The following is a 20,384-nucleotide window of genomic DNA, read 5'->3' as shown; positions in this document are numbered from 1 at the left end:
CCCCCCCCCGGTGCGGCGTCGTCTTCCGCTTGAATGAGGCCAGCGGGTGGAATACTTAAAACCGCCCACGACACGACTCGTCTCCGCGTGGCTCGGGCCGGGGTCGAAGGCGGCACACGCCGTAGGGCGGGAACCGTGACTTATGATCTCTTTCGAGATCTGTAGGTCGCACTACGAGGCTAATCCCGAAAGTATCCGACCCAAAGCAAACACAAAAATTCTGGAAAAAAGGAATATATATTTCAACACAAACTCCTTCCAGGTCTATACACTTTTCCCAGCGATGTTCAATAAGTTTGATACCCTTTCTGTAATAAATATTCTGCTTTGTTGCTGTGAAACTACTATGTACTCAATTGAAACATATTCACGACACTGGTTTTGCTCGAGTGTGAGCAAATGCGATACCCATCTTGCACACAGCTTTCTCATGTCCAAATTTTCAGTTAACATGCGATGCACCGCACTTTTTGAAATGCCTACTATGTCTGCTAGCTCGCGCACTTTCAGTCGACGATCATCCAGTATCACTCAGTGGATTTTCTTCACGTACCCATAACGCTGCGGAAAAAGCCACCAGAGTAATGCTCATCGGAAAATGCGCAATAAGGAGTAATGAGCGTTCAGTTTTGCTTTACATGATATCATTCAAAAAACTGTTGATAAGTGCTACAACTGTTTATGAGCACTTTTTTTTACGATTTTTACACTCAGAAATCGTTGCATTGTAATGCGTATATTCGTAGCGGATGACTCCGTTAAAAATGTGCTGCTCTCTCGCAGTTTCTTGGAATTTTTTAATGCGTGGGCCACGAGTACGTTTCATTTTAATTTAATCCGGATAACGAAACGAGAACATTGAAATGGCACACCAGTAAAAATGGCTCCAATGCTTGCGTTAAGATGGTTTGTATAATAACAACAAGAGAGGATTAGACGATACCACAGCGATTCTCACAATCATTGAAAATGACATCAAGTCGGAAAATCGAAAAAAAAAACTTAACTAGGATAGGATGGGTTGAGTAATGGGGTCGATAGCAATAGTTAAATAAATGTCCTCTGGAAAGAATCGCTCGATAAGAGAAAGATCACTTCATTCCGTGCGTCTTCGGCGCGCAGATGACGCAGACGTGATGAGTGGTAAGGAACTAGGCCGCAACACAAGCGGTTTCCCCGACCGAATGTTTCCTTCGTTATGCGCTTATTGAATTTCTCGGAAAATCTTACGAGTTACCACCTCCATTTAATACCTTCGGCGTGTGCGCGGCCCATGATGTATGTGTGTCCCTGATTCGAGACGACCTTCGAAGATTCACCGGTGAGGTAGGTCACATTCCTGGAAGGAAGGATTTCGGATCTGAACCAACGCGAGCGGACCAATGCTGCGTCGCTTCACTAATGCGAATACGCGCGAATCAGGGCCGTGATTCATCGCAGCCCAATGCTCGCTCGCATTGGGGTTAGTGTAACGGGCGGAGCATCACTTTATCCGGGTTCGAATCCCGATTCATCATTCCTCTTTCACTTCCGAACGATAGTTTCAGGAGAAAATTTCACACGGCGTTGGTTATTTAATATTTACAGATCCGAGGTTTATGATTTACAGAAGAGGTCGGCTGTACACCTCGCAACAACTGCGTATAAATATTTTCTACATCAATATATTGATGCGAGCTACACCGAGGTTTTGTGTCCTTGGATAAAAAGGTGTTTTGGAGCATGGTCACTCCCACAATACGTAACTACACGAAACATTTTATTCCCCACATATCTATTTTATCTCAAGGATATACGCTTGCCGGCGTAAATTAAAGTACCACGTAAAATGGGACCTAGTTGCAAAACCTTATCGAATGAATCAAATCTCATGTGTCAATGAGATCAGCAGTGTTTGATGATTTTTTCTCATCCCCATTATTTTTTACTGACAAATATAAATACGAGGGCGATTAGAAAAGTAAGGTCTCCTAATTTTTTATGTAAAATCAAATGTATTCTAAACTTTTTGTACCTCGTAGGAAAGGTTGAGCATTTAGCTCTTTTTCTACATTGTCGCCTTGACGATCAATGACTTTTTGCATCCTTTTAACCACCTTTTTAATACCGGCGTCGTACCTTTCTCCCGCCGCGTCACGAAGCCAACTGACGACTGCTTCTGGCACTTCCTCGTCTCACTTGAATTTCTGTCCTCCAAGGTGTTTTTTGAGAGCGGGAAACAAGTGGTAGTCGCTGGGGGCAACGTCCGGGCTGTAAGGAGGGTGGTCGATGATATCCCAACTGAATTTATTGAACAGGGTGGTCGTTTGATGTGACACATGTGGACGTGCATTGCCATGATGCAAACACACTCCTTTGGTGAGACACTTTCTTGTTGTAACTGAGGACCTCCGATACAATATTCTGCACGGAGAAGTAGCCACTCTCTTGATTAAGGCCTTCCTTTACCTCATGAAGGGTAATTCTCCGGTTAATGCGCACCATCTCGTCAATTGGAGCCACCGTTGATTCCGGCAAACTCGGCCGCCCCGACCGCTGCTCATCGTGGACGTTTTCCCGGCCATCAAAAAACTCCCTGCACCACTTCCGCACCTTTTTGATTTCCATAACCTTCTCACCGTACACTTCTACTAAATGGCGATGAATTTATATCGGAGAAGCAGTCGTGAGTTGGCTTCGCGACGCGGCGGGAGAAAGATACGATGCCGGTATTAAAAGGCTGTATATTAGGATGCAAAAAGTGATTGATCTTCAAAGCGACTATGTAGAAAAATAGCTAAATTCTCAACCTTTCCAACGATGTACGCAAAGTTGACAATAAATTCGATTTTCCATTAAAAAAAATAGCAGACCTTACTTTTCGAATCGCCCTCTTGTATTGGCAAATGCAATTTTCTAGCAGTATTATACCATACGATATTATAAAAGTTGTCATCAATATCGTAACATTAAACGATATGTTTTACCCCTGAAGGATAAAAAATGGTAAAAATTAATCGTGTGTCAAATGGAAACACTACAAAAACAGGAATAATTAAAGTTCTATATCATGGTGAGAAGGCATAATGAAGTAGATCATGTTTATGTTTTCATCGAGTTTCAAATGGCTCATTAACCCAATGGCATTAGGAAAATGAAAAAAATAAAACAAGCCCATGTTTCTTGTCATACTGGTCGTCAACCTTTGTCGTCATCAACCTGTGTTGACGACAGCATTGATCGTGTGCGGCCCCTTGTCCTTATCCATCGTCGAAAACCTGTCCGATTAATAGCTGATGAACTGAATTTAGGAAAATCAACAGTGCAAACTATTTTAACAGAACATAATGGATGGATCCTTCACCATGACAACGCACCTGCACATTCAGCATAGATTATTCGCCGTTGTTTCTGGCAAAAAATTGAATCACCTTCCTTGACCATCCCCTTTATTTGCCAGATCTCGCCCCCGGGTGACTTTTTCTCATTCCCCAAAATGCAAAAATGTGATGAGGGGACACATCACTGGAAAGATGTGGAAGACACAACAAAGCAAGAAACGAAGAGAACACTAAAGAGCCCAACTGTCAAAAGGACTTCAACAAGGGTGCTTCAAACAGTTGAAAAGGAGATGCAATAAGAAGTGCATACTAGCAACGAGTGGAGAGTACTTTGAAGAAGGGGACAAAATCGATTTAGACTAAATTTTGCAAAATAAAATTATTAATGACCTCAGTTCAGGTATTTGCTGGACAGAACCCGTATTTCACTCGCGATAAGATGACTCGCCAGCATTAGGGGACAAAGCTGAGGGGGAAAGTTTTACAAGAGAATTATTTCAAACTGGACCAGTGGCAAACGATTACGCCTCCCAGAGACGCCGAGGAATGCCGTGGAGAATCGGAAACGACTTCAACTGTCTACGGGGTATTTTATTTTTTTTTAAATATTTGCCCCATCGACATATTTAAATGAAAACTGTGCCATCGACTGTTATCAGCAGGCGATGGGAACCTGTCTCACGACCGAAAATAATATTACCATCTCCGCCCCCATTCCAGTGGTCGAGGGTGGAAACTGAGGCAAAACATGGACGCCACACTACCCGGGGGAGCAAGCCGCCTTCGGGAATTCTCGTGGCTTCTCTGCCTCCTGCGCGCACTTTCGAAAAGTGGTGGACTGCAAAGGAGAGCGCCCAAAGCGGACTTAGACCCTTAGCTTCGGGGCGAATGAGGTAACCTGCATCCTGCCAACAACTCAAAAAAGAAGTCCACTTCGGGACGCTGGCTTTGGCCGTGAAATACACCAGGACTGGGCCAAACGCAGGGAGACTCTCAATTGACATTCCCCCGTTAAACGTTGTGAGACGTTTCCCCTTTCCGCCCGTTATCACAGACGCACTAAAAACTTCTCGCTAATAATGTCTCGCTCCAGTTAGGCATCGGATGCGAAAGGGTTCATTAGATGAGCATCCAGCGAGAATCACTTCGGGTCCGTGAGCATGGAATCGTTCCAATTTTTGGCACATAGCACCGAAGTGTATATATTAATTAGCACGTTATTGGATAATTTTCTAACTGCATCCTAAAGTGCAATTATTTGTTCGATGATATAATGTGTATTTACATGAGTGTAGAATGAAAGGATTTTTGCATGAATGTATGCGCCACTGTGGGTATAGGTTTGCATGTATGTGTTGATTTTGAATGTGGTTTTGTTCCCTTTTACCTAACACCCCCCGCCACACGCCCTTGCGGCACCTCGCGGGGTATTATGTAGGTGTAGATGAGATGAAGAGTGCGTCAGGTTTCCCTGACCATGAACACGAGAACAGTATGAATTATTAGACAACGGAATGATTCACCATCACCGAGATAAAAGAGTACAAATAACAAGTGTGGAGTCTTGGAGAGAGTCTCCAAAAATGTAGTCTAGTGGCGGATAACCTTAGTTTGAAGTCTTAAGATAATCTATTTGGTGCAAAGCGTTTTTCTTCTATCTCATTTGCGTTTCTAATGTCAAATGTACCACTTAAAAAGAACATTTTTCACGTTTAAACTATGCTTTTTCCTTACAATACTTGCGGATGCGAATGGCATCGTGACCCTATCATACCATTCAGGACCACAAAGTAGGCATGCAATTTCTCGGAATCACTAATGGAAACAAAAAGAAAGATTTCCTAACGCCGGGTATTCCAATTGCTTCGAACCAAAGCACAGCAAAGAAACTGTTGGCATTAATTGAGTAAATTCCAGCATTTAAAGACCGAGGGAACTCTTTTTAACAGAGAAAAGAGAACAAAACAAGTATTCCTCATTCGAAACATAGGTCGAAGGAATCCGTCTCGACTCGGAAGTCACGAAACTATGTCTTTCCTCAAATTTTATTTCAATATTTAATGTGAAAAGATACTCGTTGAGTACGTCGAAAGCACTGACACTCGAAAAACAGTATTCGAGTGCAGGTGGCATTTTATCAATTCAACCTTGACTAAAATAATTGTCCACTTTATCTTATATTTAAAAAAAATTAGGTAATTAGGTTTTGATATTGAGCAAGACTTATACAAATTTCAGAGTAATGAGATTGTAAATGCCTTCACTGAACAGCATTGCGAAATTCACTTCCTAGTTTCATCTCTGATACAGGGTGCGTTTCAAAAGTAATGCAGTTGAATATCCCGCGCCGCTCCTATTGGTTGGAGTGGTATCAAACTACTAGGAGTAGGTTGGGGGGGGGGGGGGAGGAACGCTATGCTTCGCCACAATACCGGTCTCAGTGCTCTCCAAACTGTGGAAACGGATGGACGTCAGTTTTTATTAACCTCTGCGCTGTAAGCCTAGACCTATAAGTACCGACGAGAAACAACCAACATGGAGATCATCACTAAATACCCTTCCAAATTCTAGGCGAAAAAGTAACCAGTCATCACCAATATATCTTAAAAGAGTCCTTCCGTTAGAATTCCAATTCGGAAACGCCGATTGGATCGCTACCCGTCCACGCAGATCGAACGAGCCAACTTGCGATGAATATCATGAATATGTGTGAGTGGTACATAATAAGAAAATACGTATTCATACGAATCAATGCTACCAATGAAAACTACGACAGCAAAATTATTAATACTAATAACCATCGAATTCCCTTAATGGACTATTTCTGTCCCAAGTATGAAAGCTAATATCCGCTAATATCACGATAGATGCCACCACTCCCACTGTCCTCTCAGGGGCCAATCCCAGGTGGGCTGCTGTGGGTGGATGATATCGCTCCTTACCTTAATCGGATCCTTCGGAGTGACCGCACTGGCAGCAAGGTTTCTGGAACACAGAACAAGAATGAACAATTGAGTACAGTCAATTTTCCCATGGGCACCGTTGAAGTGGGTGAGAGTTGAACTTTCGACCGAAGTAATGGAAGGTAAAGAGGGAGGGATAAGAGAACAAGAGGCGAGAGAGCGAGGAAGCCTTTTCTGTGACCCCACATGACCCCTACAGCCATCCCATTCGTGGGCGGGGGAGGTGAAGAATACGCGAGCAAATAATATTGTGGAACACATCTACATCTACTTAATACCCCGGCTAGCCGCCGAAGGGTGTATGGCGGGGGGGGGGGGGATTTGTTAGAGTAGCACCCGTAATTCAGAAAAAAACCGCATGCAAAAGCCGCAAATTTATGCAAATGCCACAAACAAAACATGAAATACATCCATGCAAAAACCCTTGACACAAAGTAAAGGATTTCGACCAACAACGAAACAGGGACCCTCCTCGTCATGCCATGGCACTCAGGTCCCCCAAGGGTGACTGCGCGAGGGTGAACCGCTTCCCACTAGACGCAACGTTCAAGAGATCAAGAGCGGAACGGATGGATTGAGGACGTCAATTTTCCCGATGAATGATGAATCATTGAATGATAAGAACGACTCCAAGCGACCGCGCTAGGAGAAAAAACTATTTCTCTTGTTTCAATTTCTAAGTAACCCATAATGCTGTGATTCTTTCATCTAATCCCTATTTTAATGTTCTTCTTACTATTAGCAGCTTGTCTAGCATGTATAGAGAAATATTTTACACTTAAATACCGTTACATGAATTTATCAGAGACGAAAGAGGCAGTAATGGATACGGTAGCACGAATGGTAAAAAGAGTAAGTCGGCAGTGAAACCGACACATATTAATATAAATTCAAGCTCTATTTGGCATGAAATGCATGCCACAGAAGAATTGGAGCATTAAGAGTGCGTAGCAATGTATTATAAATTTCGTATGATGCCGTAAAGGGTGATCAGTACTGTTAAATCCATAAAAACACCGCAAGTGTGGGGATCATAATGAAATTAGGCCTCTCATGGACAGCGATAGCATCCATGTGCCATGAAATTTACGTAAAACTTCTTAAAGTACGAGATCTGTGCAATAAATTATCCGCGAACTGAGGCCATAAAAACTTGATTTTGCAAAATTTAGTCTACGTCGATTTTGTCCCCTTCAAATTACTCTCCATTCGTTGCTATGCCTTCTTATTCCATCTTCTTTTCATACACTGTTCAAAGCACCCTTGTTGAAGTCCTTTTGACAGTTAGGCTTTTTAGTTTTCTCGTCGTTTCTTGCTTTGCTGTGTCTTCCACATCTTCCCAATGATATGGCCCTTAATGACATTGTTGGGAACAGGAAAAAGTCGCAGGGGGGGGCGAGATCTGGCGAATAAGGAGGACGGTCAAGGATCAAGGTGATTGAATTATTTTGCCAGAAACTGTCGAACAATCAATGCTGAATGTGCATTGTCATGGTGAAGGATCAATCCATCGTGTTCGGTTAAAATTTGTAGTGTACACTGTTGATTTTCCTAATTCAGTTCATCAACCATCAAGATTCGGACAGTTTTTCGACGATTGGGAAGGACAAGGGACCGCACACGATCAATGTTGTCGTCAACACAGGTGGTTGAAGGTCGTCCCGGCCTTGCATCATCCGTGGTGTCTTGTCGGCCATCTTTAACACGCTTAATCCACTTGAAAACGGATGTTTTATTCAGAGCATTATCACCGTAAACAGCTGTCAACATTTCAGTAATTTCTTGATAACTTCTACCGTACTTCATCAAAAAATTTGATGTTGATTCGTTGCTCCGTGATTTCGTCAAGTTCCACTTTCGACAAACAGTAAAAACAAGGACAACAGAAACGAACATAACTGGCACCATACGCACAGCTCGACGATCCGCCAAGAACGTACGGCTCATTGGGTCTCAGGCAACTAGCGCCGCCAGTGAGCTGGGCTTTAGTCCGCGTCATTACCACCAGATTGCAACAGTTCGCGTGTTTATTGGGCAGATGACGTATTTTTTCATCTAAAATATATTTCCATCCTCTATTGAACATTTCTCGGTTTAAAAAACTCAGTATGATTACTTAAATGAGCTGTTCGTACTCACTTTATCAGAATAATTTCGCCATTATAAATAATTACTAAACATATCATATGAAGCCAAATATTAACTCGATAAATTTATCAATATACATGAACTACGCTTTGGCAGCCATTTGATTTGGCATTCCGGAAACCGGCATTCGCAAGGGTTTAGCGAGAATTCCAAAGACCACGAATATTCCTATGAATAATGGTATTCACTTTGAACGGATCGCTAATTGGAAACAAGAAGGCAATTAAGTCCTCGTTCGCGAGGCTCGAAAAACCATCTTTAATTATAACTGCAATCAAGCAAGGATTTATAGCCCGAATTAAATATCAAACTTCATCCAAACTGGCCCATACACAATGATGCCGCCGAGAGACATCTGTTATCAATCTTTGCGCTCACTCGACCGTTTAATTGCTGACTGTTTAAAGTTCCAATTATTCCTACCTTTCTGATTATTACCTGCACCTAATTAATTTAATTATGCCTCCATTAAACGATCCAATTCTGAGACACATTTTCTGGAGAGCTTTCTACGAAAATGGTCTAGTTTTCATTTAATTTTGATTTGCATATAAATTCACCATTAATTCACTTAGACCTTTAAACACATGGCACAATGACGTGCCCAAAAATGACCAATATGTGAGTAAAACTTTATTGCACTTCGCAATGCGCGTCATTGCGCGTACTGCGCACTCAGCATCTTTCTTTCGCAGATAGTCGAGGTCAGCAACCAACTATTATCTCCTCTGCGGGCAAATACGACGCATGTCAGGAAAAGAAGGCAAGAGAAGGATTTAAACTGGCACTTAAGTTAGCCACTCTTAAATACGCCTCCTTTCTCTCCTAAACCAGAGGGAACTTCTCCATCTTCGCTGGACCAGGAATCCACGAGTCTGCGGGGGAATTTACTGTTACAATACTTACACGAGTTTTAATTTGACTCGCATTATTCGCTACGCATGCTACATCATCGGGGTCACTTAATTACAGACATTCTGAAAACTTCAGGGTAGCATCCTTTCTTCAAGTACGTTTCATCGGTTGGTCTTATTGAAAAATGGGCTTCCTGCGCCAAGTATTGCTTAATATTTCCTTAAAGTGGGCGCTTTTAAAATGGATCCTTATGGATTCAATCTCTTCTAACGCCCAAAAAACGTTGATTGGAATGGGTAACTATACGAGTATTTCAGATGTTAAGGTAAATTGATTAATAAATAAACAACTTGATCTTTAACGACAAAATCAATGCAACGATAAACGTTGCAAACGGATTTAATTTTTTGCAGCCATTTTACCATCAAGAATTGAATTCAGGAAATATTTCGCCCCCAATTTGAAAAGTGCCCATAATTTTACAAGCTACACTTTACAGAAGACAGGAGGTCAATAATTCAAAATAAAATAAGGCAATGTGTAATTGCAAACATATGATATTTAATCACATGGAAATACATATAACACCACAGCAAATATTTATACCAACGCAATTGTGATTGATTTCAAAGTAACGAAATATGCCACGAATGAACCTTAAGTGCAAATTTAAACCCTAGGGTACATCAAATCAAGACGATCATAAATTGATATCCATCGCGATCCACCAAAACAGAAGCTAAAAACCATTCCTGCATGCTAAGACGTAATAATTAATGAATTAATTATTTCATTTTTTATTTGCTCGGACTGAATGAAAATAGCTGGCAAAACCACGTAGTCAGGCTCGAACCAGCTCAATCACACACGCATGGATGAAATAATTAATGTGCCGCAAATTATAAGTATGCCCTACATTAAGGACGCAAACTCAACGCAAGCACTGAGTTGGAAAAGTGGTGAACAATCAAAGCAATAACTATGAACAACATTTCTGGAGCAAGCAAAAGCGAAACAAATGAAATGCGAACCACGCGAACGGGTCGACATATCTTCATTTTCCAGGCATGCCCGCAGGAAGCAAGTGAGCCCACGGATGGGGTTCCTCGGGTGACGAAGTAAGAGTTAAGGGTTCACTTGGAAACGTTATCATGCCCTCTCTCCACTCCGAACAAGCAGCGAGGAAAGCCCTGCAAATTCTGAAACGCTTCATTCCCTGACTTTCACATCCAGTACTTGATCCATTTTCACGGCGATCCGCTAAACCTCGCCGAACTGGGCACGTTCGCATGGAAGGGTGCACAAGTCAAGCAAATCATCGGTGAAGAACCGACGAATGGTGCGAAGGACCATTCGTCTGTCGCATCGATGCCTGTGAATTCTAACTTTACTCAAAACTAAGCCGTGCGAACATCCTAGCATTTGCTCAAACGCCTAGCAGCAGATTTCCAGTCGTCAAATCGCTGGGAGAGTGGTGAACAGATAGAACGAAGGCAAAATTAATGCTATCGGCTTAGTCCACTTCCCCACGACCAATCCGTCCATTTCATCATGAATAGACCACGCGAACGGATTAAACGACGGATGGCGGAAAATTAGCTGCGAGACACAAGTCGGTACCGTTTCTGGTTGAAGACAACGGTGAGAGCGAACCCAAAGAAGCATGGCCCGCCGGGGAAGAAACCAAGCCCCGTCGACGGCATTACGTGGTTCAAACAAAAGAGATCTCCTCTGGTTTCTGTGGAGTCGGTAAAAGTCGAAACCCAGAGGAAAAACAATAAGTCCAAAATATGAACTCATGGGCCTCACTGGGACGAAATCAATCCGTTCCAACAAATGAAGTCTTTCCTCTCCATAAATATTGACGTCATATCTTAGATTACTTAGAATGGACGAATGAGATGCGAAAGATTATATCTGTGAATTGCATCCCCAAATCTTATGCTCAAACATACGTGTGTCACTGAATAACTCCTTAAAAAATTCAAGAGATGGCCCATCGCAGTATCTGTATGGGTTGAAATGTGGTGCATGTCCATTTGGTGGTGGAATTTCGCCTTCTTACATTTCAAATTCTAGCTAGCGCGTTAATGGATACATTTTTATTATGTTCTAAGGTGCATGCGTACGTTAGTTGATAGTACATGTGTGTATTTGAATGCGTGTAAGTTGAAAGGGTTTTTGCATGAATATATACGCCACTGTGAGTGTAGGTTTGCATGGATGCGTTGATTTCGCGTCCGCTTTTATCCAATTTCACATGTGGTGACCTATCACACGCCCTATCAGCGGCTTGCGGGGTACTAATATGTAGTTTTGGATGTAGATAGGTTTGCTTTTAGTAAGCCTCATCTCTCACTAGACTGCTGTTGAAGTTTCAGTAATAGCCATCATGTAGTTGAATTTTCACAGTCGATTCGAGGAGAAAAAAATTGTTTATTTAGAAAAATTGAAAAAAATGAGTTCCTTAAGGTGATTATACACTTCTATTTAAAAGGCTTAACACTATTAAAACCAAGTTGAATGAAGTTCATGGCACATAATCTACTCCTGTGTTTGCGACCGTTCAAGTAAGATTGGGTGAGTGAGTATAATCGTGGCTGCACATCCAATAAATGATGACCATAGTTCCGGACGTCCAGAAGAAGTGACTTCCTTCGAAACGATCCACAAAATCCACGATATGGTTTTGAGTGATCTATTAATCGAAGTTTGCGGAATAGTAAAGGCCACAGCCATATTACAAGATACAATGTTTTAAAATTTTCACAAAAAATTAGGTGCGGAAAAATACTCGGCAAGATGAATGACGCGTTCGCAAAAAAATGTTGAAAATATTTTTAATAATCTACAAAAATAATTTGTTTTTCTATTTTTTTCCTCAGCACTTAATGAACGACCCACGCGTGTAATGTTGATTCGAATTCATGAATTATGATTCGATAACAAAGAATGCGACGGGATTTGTGGCTATGGTGATGCAGAGGTCATTCTGTAATATGGAGAGAGAGGGAGAGAGAGAGGGAGAGAGAGAGAGAGACGTGAGAATCTTTGGCAATCGTTCGTTCACACGAAATATGCTTCTTTTTGAAAGGATTGAAAGCACAAATTTTAATGCGAAATGTATTCCCATAGCCATTTCAACAAATTAAGCAACAGAAAATGCTGACTAATCCGTTTGAAAGCTTAAAATTTGGCGAGTTTACTTTAAACTTACTTATTTCAACACACAATAAAATTTTAGCAAATTTAATTGAATGTTTTCCATGCTCAATTCCTTCCGCTTTCAATTTACACGGATCTTCTTCAAGTAATTTTAAAAAGTTTTCTTGGTTTATTATGCAGAATTTTATTGGCGAGACGAATTGTATTTGTATATTTATTGCAAACGGAAGTTATTTTTTATTTTAATTTTCCACGAGGTATATTTTCATAAAAAAGGTTAACCAATGTATAGACAAGCAATGTCTCTATGTCATATAATTAAATGTAACGGCCCGATACGGCTTAACTCTCCCCATTTTCAATAATTCAATTACTCCACTTACTATACTCCCAAGATATTCCTACAATCACGTATGAGCACTTTCCTCATCAGGGACTTCCGTCCTGACCGAAATGGTCCAATTAATGCATGTGACACAACGAAACCCTTTCTTTTCTTCAACGGAGAATCCAAATTCCGGTAAATATGCTCCGTACGCACCAGACAAAACCCCTTGACCCATTTAAGGAACACGGGATCCGCCTCCCAAAACGAACCGACAGCTGAAAGAATCCACGCCCTTCTGGGTTCCTGCCCAGCAAGGGGGAAGGGCGCCGAGGAGGGACGTTCCAGCAAGGCAAGCGGGAAGCCTCGGCGGGGAGGGAATCGGCGATCGACGGGAGAAAAGAATGGAGGACCGGATTGGAGCGAGGGGGTTGAGGGTGAAGAGTGGGGTGGAAGGGTGCAGCGAATGACGGCGGACGAGAGCAAGACACTCCCGGGGGCAGCTCACGGTGGTGGTGGTTGGATGGGGTGGGAGGGATTCTGGGAAGGTCGACTGCGGCATTTTGGACCACGGGCCTTTCATTCCCTGCCGATTCACCCGGCGGCGACCGAACTGAATTCCGCGACCGTATGCCACGTAAATTTCGGGAGGGCATTGACTCTCTCTTATGGTTGCAAAGGGGACACACTAATGAACTCTGACATTTCCGGAAGTTATACGTCATTAATTATTCACATCAGTGAGACTTCCGTGGAATAAAATACACAGTAGTAGTAGTATTTGAGGGAGGCTACCGACAGCTGAGGTCATTTGCGCCATTAGGAATGGACAGGAAAGGATTAAGGGTGGAAAGAAACCCAGACGTCGGCATTTGTCTACTCTTATTGTCGAAAGGCGTCAAGGGGTCACGCGCAGTTTTACGTCCCATCCGACAGACGGCGTACTCACTCAAAGTGCCCTCCACAAAGCACCTCAAGTAGGGATCGAGAGACCACTGGAAAATATTTGTTGTATCCAGGATTTGAACCGGACCCTCTGGGTGGGAAGCCTGTACGTTAGCCACCGAACCATCCCGATCCTCATAAACTTTGTCTGTCCCACCGAAATATTCCAAAAACGGAATCCTCTTATTTGAGTGTACCGATGAGCTAAAATGGTCAAAAATGTTCGTAAATGTAATGTTATTTTAATCTCAAGGCCCTCCTCTAAAACCTTCCCCTGAAAACCCGCCATAAAACCAAAATAAAAACGTTCCATTCAACTCCACGCTTCCCTCCCAGTCAGCAATTACCCCACACATCCTTTCCCTTCCATAAATCCCCGCAACTAAGCCGGCCAAATCCAAAATTTTACCAAGATGCACCCACATAAAACACTATCCATTCTCCTCCAACTCTTGATTACTTCACAACAGATCTTGTTCAATCTCGGGCCAGGAATTCAATCCTCCAATCATAACTCTTTTATCAACAATACACCGCCTCTAAGTTTACTCTCCAATTACTTGGCCCTGGAAGTTAAAAGACAATATTTTGCTCTCTTTAAGACTTTTGCGCGCCATTAAGAAACCATAAAATGAAAAATTAACAATTTATTTAAATAAAATTTAGCTTAAGCTGTATTTTTTTAACGTGATTCAGCATGCCTGATTTATTGCGGATTGCCCTAATGGCATTAAATGCCAGTCATATCCCCTCCTGGTTGACCACTACGACATAGACATCCCTCAGAACAATGAGGAAATTCACAGAAAAAATACGACATTCCTCGCGTGAAAATATTGAATCAGAATTGATTCAGTCAAAATAGTACATTTTTTAAGTAGTTTCAGTGATTTAAATCTCGAAAATAAAATAATATCTATGTTAAACACTCATGTAAACTCTTATGCCATGTCAACAGGATCAATTTATGAGTGAAGAGGCAATCTTTGACGGCGGAGAGATTGAGTGGAGGGGGGAGTGAATCTGCCACGCTCTCCCGACTTCTCACACTCCCGGCCGATTCTTTCGCCTGTCTTATTACGATCGATGTTAGGAATAGAACTCTTGAGGCGCCATGCTCAACGCTACACACAAGTCAATAGCTTATGATACATAATGAATAACGGAGACAGGGAGGAACCGTGCAATTACATACCTATTTCCCTCAAATCTATTTCATGCAAGGTTATGGAACATTTTTTTGCTAGTTCGATCGTGACACACCTAGATAGTCAGGAGTCATTAATGAAAAATCAGCAAGGTTTCCGAAAAGGTAGATCCTGCGAGACACAACTTGTGCTTTTTGTTAGTGATATTCTTACTTTGGGAGAAAGGAATGTTCCGGTGGACTCGATTTTTCTAGATTTTAAGAAATCCTTCGTCCAAGTATCTCATAGTAAACTACTCGCACAACTAGAAGCACATGGCAAATATAAAAATATCCAGGGTTGGATTAAAGACTGTTTGAATGGTCGGGAACAAAGAATAGTCATAGATGGAGTTAGCTCAAATTCAGTAGAAGTTACTTCGGGTGTTCCCCAGGGAAGTGTTATCGGACCTCTTTCATTCCTACTTTACGTTAACAACATTGACTCCGTAGTTACTAGTAGGATACGTTTATTTGCCGATGATGCAGTGGTTTGCCGTGATATCCGTGATCCTGAAGACACAGCAGCTTTATCAGATGACCTAAATACTTAACAACGCCGATGCGACACTTGGCAATTAGAATCAAACAAAAAATTACGTGGTGATGAATTCTTGGAAAAAGAGCAATCCCCTCAATGCCTAGAGCGTTGAGAACACCGAAATGGAATGTGCAGACTTTATTAATACCTAGGCGTTACCCTCCTCACGATCTCTCCTGGATAAAACACATACGGGGAATACGTGGACAAACTAACAAAAATTAGGATTTCCCAGAAGAGCATTAGGTATTGATGAAAAAGCCAAAGAGAAACGTTTTCTTCCGCTGGTTAGGCCTCTTTTAGAATATGCTGCAAGGGTATTATGGGATCCTCACGAAATTGGATTAATTGCCGAATCGGACGGCGTGCAGCGTAGAGGAACTTGGTTTGTAAAACGTTGCTATGAGAAACCCATCAGCGCATCAAAGCTATTAGAGGAGCTAGGCTGGGAATCACTCAAAGGAGCGAAGGTTAAATTACAGATTAAATCTCTTGCATATGAATTGAAAGGACGTCTCTTTAGCAGGGTTGGAATTGAAAATGCATCATTACCCTTATCGCACTACGGTAGTAGCGATCATATCAATAAAATTAGAGAGATTAAGTGTAGAACAAATGGATTTAGAATGTGATTGATTACACGAACGATAATGGATAAGAATAGCATTGTCCGGCCGCAGTAAGGGGAAATGGGGATTCAGATCAAGGGTAGTCTAGCGTGTATTTACCCCCTGCCACACACCCTTAGCGGTGGCTTGCAGGGTTATAAAATATTAAAATACGCAAGAGGTTCCCAAACAATTTTCGAACGACGCCTCCAGGATCCCTAAAACATTTCCAGGCACCTCCGCGAAGTACCGTTACAAGACATCGCAGAACTAACTGTAAGAGATGGAGAATCATTTGAAGCGGGCGGAAGTTAAAAAATGCATTTCTGCGAAAGGATGGACAAGGAGAAATCAATAACGAAAAATCTAAATCATTGGAGTCGAATATAAAGATATAAAATGCTATGCAATGAACAGTAATCACTCAAATTTCGTGGGACCACTCTAATATTCAAGTGAGAAGCCATTAGTTCACGAATCATTTGAGTGAATGTAAGATTTGGTGTTTCACAGCGACATTATTGAAAAAAGACATGTATTACTACGCTATAAAAGTATTTTTAATAACACTTTGGCCTGATTTGTCAATGCCCGATTGATTGTACAACCTTTGGGAGATCCTTTTTAATTATAATTTTTAAAATCTTGCTTCAATCCTTTACAACATATTGTACGATAACATTTTTTGGCGTTCAGTGGTCTCGGAGACAACGATTAGAACAATCAATATATGAAACCAATTAAGATTAAGGACCAAATAAAACAAGAGAGATTTCTCGTTGGGACCCGCAATGATTAATAGAGACCAAGGATTTCTCACCGTCTACGACGAGTGTTCTCTTTCTAAGACATAACTGATGTCTGGTCACACCGATGCCCCATCTTAAGGCGAACGGGGACGAAATGAGCAAGAGTGAAAACAAAAAAAAAGAAAAAGAGAAGAACGGAACGGTTGTTGGGAGGGGAGCAGTGTGTGGGGGGGGGGGCGCGGAGGCAGGAATGGAATCCTTCACGATCCATGGCGTCACGCGACCCGTTATGGGGGAAATGGGAGCGGGTTGTGGGCGGGGGAGAGGGGGGAGAATGGGGGGAAGGAAGGAGGGGGGTGGGGAAAGGAGGGTGGCGAAGCCTGGCAAAGGGACTCCTGCGCGCTGCTCGCATCGAAGCGGTGGTGCACATGGGAGGAGAAAGGGGTGTTGTTTTTCAACGACAAACAAACGAAACAGAATGAAAACACCGACAAAATGCGCGTCGCAACGGACCGGGACCGAAGTTCATATAGGTCATGGTAGGATGACAAGATTTTGTTTTATTAAATACAGGAAGGGAACCCTCACAACGGCGTAGGTTGTAGCCAAATTGTATTTAATCGACAAATAACGAGCACCGAGCACCTCGAAGAACAATCCACAGATCAGGGGTTTCTAAATGTAGCGCTGCAATCCATACAAAGTTCGTTAGAATGTTTAACCGCGGTCGTCGGAAGATTTCGGTACTTTCAACATACAGGCATTTAAACATATCAGAGACGAGTGGCGCACATTTCGTTTGCCGGCTGGAGAAGGGATTTAGACTGATTACGGCCGCGACGACGTAATTGTTTCAAACATTTGCCCTTGACGGAGAGATACCTAGCTGTACAGAATCCGAACCAGAGAACCAAAGACTAGGAGGCGACAACGTGACAGCAAAGACAACCACAATTCAACTGATTATGCAGCATATGTCGAAATATCAAATTACAAGATGCTTTCCGAAAAAATGCGTATCATCGCGAACTATAATTTTTCACTAGCTGTTGATTTTGTCAGGACGACTCGCGAATGCTAGAGGCAATTCGCAGCCTTCAGAACTCTCGGGTAACTAAGATCAAATCATAATCAACGATCCGAAGGCTTGTTAGACAGGTTAGGGGGTAGGGGGGGGTAAAGGTAAAATAAAATACGTCAGTGGACCAGTTCACCAATTCGTGTTTGGAACGGGACCAATTTCCCTGCACCGTATTTGGTATTCAGGACCTCGTGCCAAAATTCTGGTACACGGCAAATCGATCAGTTTTGGCAGAGGAACGCTCCACCCACTGGGCCTCCACACTGCCGTGGGTAATTAGAGAAACGTCGGGAAGGAGCATGAATGGTGAAGAGCTTTGAGGTCCCAGTCAACCTACCGCCATGAGCGGCACGGAGTCCAGTATGTCGCATTTTATTTATTATTTATTAAAATCCACATGTGCTGATAGACAGCGTCAGGAGGCACACGAGTCCCAAGTAATCACAAAAGATAATACATAAAATCAGTCATTAAACAAAAGTACAATTAAAGGGAACTTCCAAACACAAATTTCTTTCACAAAGCAAGAAAATCCCCATCTCATTAACATTAATCAATCAGCAAGAAAAAAAAGAGAAATAAAAAAATTAAGCTGTTACATACACATACATTAATAAAATTATTACATATATACCTTACATCTTTTCTTAACAGTATACACTCTGTTAGGAAAGGGCTCGAATAGTTTTGCAGGTAAGGTGTTCCAATCAACAATTGTTTTATTTAGAAAAGAAAATTTTTTGAACGTACATTCACACAATACAACCCGTGGGAGAGTTCCTCGTTGCCCCAAGAGCACACCAATGGGAATCAAACCCAGACAGAAACTGGTACACAAGTACTGTATTCATTCCCAAATCGTATTTTCTCAGTCTCGATGCACGCCTCACGGAAGTTGGATAGATCGCATACAATTGGATGGCCACGTGCGGCGTAGAGGAGATAGATACGTAAAACTTAGTTATGATAAACTTAATAGTGTATCCAAAATATTTAAGGAGCTAGGCTGGGAATCACTCAATGGAGCGAAGGTTAAATTACAGATTAAATGTCTTGCATAATTAGGAAGAACGTCTCTTTAGCAGTGATGTTGAAAATGTATCATCACCCCCCATCGTACTGTGGTAGGAGTGATCATGTCAATAAAATTAGAGAGATTAAGTGTAGTACAGATGGATTTAAGATGCCATATATTCCACGAACGATAAGAGATCAGAATCACATTGTCCGACCGTGCTAGGGGGAAATGGGGATTTGGATCAAGGGTAGTCTGGCGTGTCTTCACCCCCTGCCACACACCATAGTGGAAGCTTGTGCGGGATTATGTTATAAAAGAAATTAGTAAAAAATATCAAGTCGGATATTGGACATGACCTGTGGTTCTTCATTTTCTGAAGTCTTCACACGCCAGCTGAAGATTTCCAGGTGCGAGTGAGATATCGACATGCGTACCACACTCGTGTTCGAAGCGACATCCCCGGCAAAGAGGGCGATACTCTCCAAGAGCGACGAGATTACAACATTACAACAACCTCCCGTCCCTTTCCTCTTCATATCTTTTCAGTTTGTTGGTTTCTCGTCCTTTCTCCTAACATCGTTTGCTCGTTTAGTATGAGGGAGTGAGTGATTGGGTTCACTCCCCCTGAGCCCCGCCAATGACGCAGTAGAATTCTCGGAACCCGTCGGTTTGTGGCATTCCATGTACATATAGTATTTTACAAGTTCACAGCAAGGTCGTTCCAATTCAATGTCCCCCTCCGTACAACAATTTAGGGATAGAAATAGGAAGATGATTGAGTCAATGAAGGGATCACTGGATACGAATTAAGAATATTAGAGCGAAGGTTAAATTGCAGATTAAATCTCTTGCATGAATTGGAAGGATGTATCTTTAGCAATGATGTTGATGAAAATGTATCATTTTCCCCATCGTACTACGGTAGGAGAGATCATGTCAGTGAAATTAGAGATATTAAGTGTGGAACGGATAAATTTAAGATGCTATTTTTATCCACGAACCATAAGGGGTCAGAATAGCATTGTCCGACCGCGGTAAGGTCGTATCCGGGATTAGTCGTAAGCTCTACCGGTAGCCTATAATTTAACCACCGCACCATCCTGATCCCCCTATCTACTTGAAAACAACTCCATATAGTTTAACTATTTAGAATTTCTCTTCATTTTTCGAGTCTCCGTTGAATTCGTTGACACTGTTGGCGTTTCGCCGGTGTTCCGACCAGCGTCTTTTGAGTCGAAGGCATCATCAGATTGAAGTTTTGGCAGTCTTTACATTGTGCGCTTTGCCGCGAACCTGCTCGTTTCTGATTGGCTATATCCCGAAGGACTCTCTTCCAAGCACCATATCAGACTTCTCTGTTCATGTTCTTGGGCGTTGGCGATTATACGGGAAGCCATAGGAATCATAGAAACCCCCACCTGTCCCTTCCATAGCGCTTGGAAGAGAGTCCTTCGAGAAAGAGCCAATCAGAAAGCAGCAA

At 42.2% G+C, this 20,384-nt stretch overlaps 1 protein-coding gene across 2 annotated transcripts in view; it reads right to left on the bottom strand.

Annotated features, from left to right (window-relative positions):
• Nucleotides 1-20,384, bottom strand: part of LOC139688378 (sphingomyelin phosphodiesterase-like) — a 126,436-nt gene that overhangs the window by 87,559 nt on the left and 18,493 nt on the right. For both annotated transcript variants that reach the window (XM_071585923.1, XM_071585922.1), the window contains exon 2: nt 6,263-6,305. The gene's annotated coding sequence lies outside the window, so the exon portion shown is untranslated. The remainder of the gene's footprint in view (nt 1-6,262; nt 6,306-20,384) is intronic.

Source organism: Hetaerina americana, unplaced genomic scaffold, assembly GCF_022747635.1.
Source record: "Hetaerina americana unplaced genomic scaffold, ioHetAmer1.1.p SCAF_2, whole genome shotgun sequence".
Classification (NCBI taxonomy): domain Eukaryota; kingdom Metazoa; phylum Arthropoda; class Insecta; order Odonata; family Calopterygidae; genus Hetaerina; species Hetaerina americana.
Note: the sequence above shows the minus strand (reverse complement) of the source record. Positions and strands in the feature narration are given on the sequence as shown.